Source organism: Nelumbo lutea, chromosome 6 (genome assembly GCF_056320005.1).
Source record: "Nelumbo lutea isolate HS-2025 chromosome 6, American lotus-T2T, whole genome shotgun sequence".
In the NCBI taxonomy this organism is placed as follows: Eukaryota; Viridiplantae; Streptophyta; class Magnoliopsida; order Proteales; family Nelumbonaceae; genus Nelumbo; species Nelumbo lutea.
In genome coordinates this window covers 19127990-19133179 of record NC_142689.1, presented here as the reverse complement: position 1 = coordinate 19133179, position 5190 = coordinate 19127990, and the positions used below count along the sequence as shown (strand labels likewise).

Sequence of the window (5190 nt, the reverse complement as noted above, 5' to 3'; positions counted from 1 at the left end):
AAATAAATCAATTTATTATATTAAACATAAAACAAGTATGATGAATAAAAACTAATTTTTGTTAATGACGAAAAAGACTAAATGAAAACAGAAATAAAACACTTAAGAGAGTTCATATTTGACCTATAAATCATAGACCGGATCAAAGGATTTAATCTTTCAACCACTTAGGTTATATGGATCAACCCCTAATATCATAATTATTCAAAGGAGGAAGTTTTGTATAAAAATGAAGTAAAATCACATCATGATGTTACAACACCATCATCACTACACTGCCCTACTATCCAGTGATTGCAAAGGCAGGTGAAGGAGAGATAAATTAATGTGATACTTATCATTATAAACATAGAATGACGAAAAATATACTTAAATGGAAACAAAAATAAAACAGGAAAGATTTCATATTTGACCTATGAATCATATTATAAATCTTGTATTTGTACTGTACATTTTATTTGTATTTTTTTGAAATTGGGCAGGAATACAAATACAAATATATATAATATTAATATATACAAAATACAAGGTTATGCATTCTACATATTTATATTTATATTCTTTTATTTTCTTGCATATGTTGTGAAGGCAAATTATAAGAATAAATGCCTAATCAGTGCTTGACTTTGACAAACAGTGCTTGACTTTTTTTCTTTTTAATTGTTCTAGTGCCTACAAACAGTGCTTGACTTTTGCATACGAGAGTTGCGGCTTTGTGTAAAATAAATGTCAACCGTCTTCCTTTTCTTTTTCTTTTCTTTTCTTTTCTTTTTTTTTAAAGAAAGCATATCTAAAGTTAGGTCTATATCCAGTACACTCCCCCATAAACCCATATAACCGGAACCAAAGGAAACAACCTCCATTTATAAGACCAACATTTCAACATTTTCAACCCAAGATTAAACCATTTGGTTGATCCATCGCCTACAATTAAAGAATTCTGCAACCATATCACTACCAAACTGCTTTTATATAAAAAATAACTACTGACTTGATTAACTCATCCGGTTGGAGTGTGAAATCTTAGAGTTAAATCCAATCAACAAGTCATGGGTCAAATATTAAATCTCCTTTGTCTGTGTTTTGTATTTTTAAAAAGCTTTTCATCGTTGATAAAGTATACACATTTTGTTCAGTGTGATAAAAAATGATATCAGAGACATGCTCAATTTTTATTATAAGTTTTCTCTAATTTATGGGATTTTATAAATTTTCTATTTTTATATATTCATCTTTTAATTTTTACTACAAGTTTTCTCTCTTCTTCATTTTGCTAAAGCAGAAAATTTTTGATAGATTTGAAAGTCAAATCTTGTTTCTTTCTAGAAGCTTGACACAAGTTTTATGGGTACTTTTGGAATAAAAAATCATGGATTTATGCTTTCAAACATTTTGCTTCTCTATTTGTATGGTTACATTACCATTTTTAGATAGAAATAGGGGTGTCAGTGGTATTCAAAAATCCGATTTCAAAATCAATACTCGACATAATCAAATTGAATTCGGATAATTCAAATATCTAATTAGTCGAATTCAAATATGACATGATTTGATTCGATTCGATAAATATCCGAATTTGACTTATTATTTAATTTTTATATATAATATATAAAATTTATATATAATAATTAAATTATATAAATAAAATATTTATTAACTTTCTAAAATAATTAATTGGTCAAAATCAAATTGAATTGAGTATTCAGATATTTAATTGAATTCGAATTAAAATACTAATTTTCAATATTTGTTGGATATCGAATTTTTTAATCGGATTGAGTTTAGATATTGCTTGATTCGATTCAAATTCAATCTATTTACACCCCTAGACAAAAATCCTAAGAATTCTTAATAGAAGGTTGAATTGTTTGCAAACTATAGGGTGTTTTAATAAAATCTAAACTATGGATAGGTCAGATATTGTAAATCCATGACAAATGTGTTTTTGTAAACAACCCACTGTTTTATATTAGTGTAATAGCACATGATATACATATCTGCAAATAAGTAATAATCATATGTGATATATAGAATTTAGATTCAACTTTTATAACTTATAATAAATTCAAAACAAGTTTCCACTTCTTTCTTTTTTATTTTTTTACGTCTTAACTGGCAAAGGATATCATTAAACATTATTTAATGGACACATTAAAATTCAAGCCTCCAAAAGAAAGGAAGAGAGGACCGCCCAAATAAAAGGTTTAACTAAAGATAAAGCGAAATTGACTAGTTTATGAGCCACCTTACAAAACTTATGCACAAAAAACCACCGAATAGTTGGAGAAAGACAATAACATCTATTCACAATCGGCAAGAATAGTGTTTATTCGCCTCATCCGGTCAGATATTGGATGACAACCTTAACATCTCCTTCAACTTCAACTTCTATTTGGGCAAATCCTATTCCCACCCTTGGAACAGTCCCTTGCAATCTTGTATTGGAAATATCTCCCATGAAATAAATCATATAAATGTGAAGACATTCTCAAGGCATGAATGTTCGAACAGGCTTTGTCCTGACTGAAGCTGGACTACTTAAACACAACAGAATTCAGCTTCATCTATAAAGCCAACAACATAGCTTACCAAAAGCATCTCAAATCGCCTTATCCACCCATTATATATAATATAGATATAAATATAAATGGCATATGATTATAAATCTAATATTATAAATAAAAGTTATTGACCCATAACCCAGACCAGCCCGACTGGGATTATGGCCCTTCTCACGGGTGTTAAGCCCAACTCATGAATCATGAACACCCCTGCCAAAAACCATCCTAGGCAAAATGGCAACACGAAGTTGCCAAATGCCAACATCGTAGTCGCATGGTCGCACCCAATGCTCGATACCATTTGTTCCAAGAAATAGGTCAGAAAGCAGGTCAAACAAGATCTAATGGTCGTTATTTTTTTAATACGTTAATGATAAAAAACAAAAGAAAAATTTATAAAATAAAAAATCCGTTCCTTCGAACGGAATCGACGGATCAAATCTTTAGAAAATAGAAATAGAGGTATAAACTAAAAACTAAAAACTCATCATCCACCAGCCTTTGAAAATTGAAATAAACAAGTAAAATAAAATAAATGCACATCCTTCTTTTAGACACTGCTGTCACTATCCTACGCCACATATGCGCAGACGATGCATATTCAATTACCATGCTCCGCAGGCCCAAGTTAGTGGGTATTGACCTCCATTCTCTCTCTCTCTCGTCACTCCCCTTACTAAAACTAAAACCCAATACGAAATATAAATGAAAAGTTTCAGAGTTCTGGCACTCATCACTCTTGCCCTCCCCCTGCCACTGCTAACGTACGCCAATCCCCAGAAATTTTGATAGCAGACTGGGGGAAGGAAGAAATCAAAGTAGAAGAGAAGAAAGAAGTGGAACAAGTTTTTTTCTTTCTTTCGACTTCCGAGTAAAAAATAGAAAGAAAGAAAGAAAAATCTACACCAAGTGCAAAAAGGAAGGAAAAACCGACATCCCCTCGTTGATTCTCTCTCAATCTCAATTCTCAAATGGGGTTCTATGTTCCCTTCTTTCTGTTCTTGCTAACCTGCACCTACCTCCCACCATGTTCATCAGATCCATACGACGAAGCCTGCCTCACAAACCTAAAACAATCCCTCGTAGACCCAACAAACAGCCTTAAGAACTGGACCAAAGCCACCTTCGCTAACCCTTGTAGCGGCTTCAACTCATACCTTCAAGGCGCAACCTGTAACAACGGTCGCATCTACAAGCTCTCCCTCACCAACCTCTCTCTCAGGGGCTCCATCTCCCCCTTCCTCTCCAACTGCACCAACCTTCAGGCTCTCGACCTCTCCTCCAACTTCCTCACCGGACCCATCCCTCCCGATCTCCAATTGCTCCTCAACCTCGCCGTCCTCAATCTCTCCTCCAACCGCCTCTCCGGCGAAATACCCCCTCAGCTCGCTATGTGCGCCTACCTCAACGTTATAGATCTCCATGACAATCAGCTCACCGGACCGATTCCCCAGCAATTGGGTTCGTTGGTAAGGTTATCGGCTTTTGATGTTTCTAATAATCGGCTTTCGGGGCCTATCCCTCCTTCGCTGGGGAACCGAACTGGGAATCTCCCCAAGTTCAATGGCAGTTCATTTGAAGGAAACAAGGACGTTTATGGCTACCCATTGCCGCCGTTGAAGACAAAAGGGTTGTCCGTGATGGCGATCGTCGGAATCGGTTTGGGGAGTGGGTTCTTGAGCTTGGTGCTTAGTTTTACTGCTGTCTGTATTTGGTTGAGGGTTACAGAGCAGGGGATGGCCGGTGAAGAGGGGAAGATCAGTCAGCTAATGCCTGATTATTGAAATACATTAGTTGAAAGATGCAAAAGAGAAATTTCAGGTATGATTGAATGAACCCATTGTCGGTTGAGTTTGGTAACTAGAAAGACAGAGGATGTGAGTTCCTTCTTTTTCTGGGTTATTGACTTTTTATTGTTGGGATTTCACTGATCTTTGGAGCCTTTTTTTTTTCCCTCTCTTTAACCATTTCTATTTTTCTTGATTTTATTTTACTCAAAAAATGTAAACTAATTCAAATATGGATTGCTAAAGCGAATACGTTCACCAATCTCTCATTCAAACAAGTGTAATTTATTGATTTTCATTAGTGTTTTATTTCACTTATGGAGGACTGTATATCTCTTTTCAATGGGCTCCATTTTTCCTTGCCATGAACACTGTCTCTGTACTCTACAGTTTTGATTTGAATGGCAAAGAGGGGGTGGGGGACCTTGGATTGTGTCATTGTGTGGTGAAGTTTCTACAAAGCTCGCTTTAAGTTATCCTTGTACACTACTGAAAAACAGAACAGAATACTGTTGTTCATTTATTAATGGATATGCACATTAATGTGACTTTCGACTTGCTTGTTATGCAAACGTAAACTTGTAGCCGAAGTCAGGAGCTGCAGCACAACATAAAGGGTCTGATCTGTAATCTGTGATTCTTTGTTGAGTTGAGGTGGGAAAGCTGGTTGAATGGATGAATTATGGATCCACAAACAAGTTTTTTCTTTTTCTATTTGTGGGTTTATTTTTTTTCTGTTGGATTGTGCTCATGGGTGGGGTATAATTGATAGGAGGGATTGGTATTGCCATGGATTGTCTTGGTGGGACCCGTTCAACGGTGGGTTCCATAGCATGCACATG

At 35.1% G+C, this 5190-nt stretch overlaps 1 pseudogene across 1 annotated transcript; it reads left to right on the top strand.

Moving 5' to 3' along the window:
- Window positions 1–3247: 3247 nt before the first annotated feature.
- LOC148847734 (receptor-like protein 44 pseudogene) lies at window positions 3248–4678 on the top strand (annotated as a pseudogene). Its single transcript, XR_016100416.1, has one exon. The product of XR_016100416.1 is annotated as a receptor-like protein 44 pseudogene (transcript).
- Window positions 4679–5190: the final 512 nt, after the last annotated feature.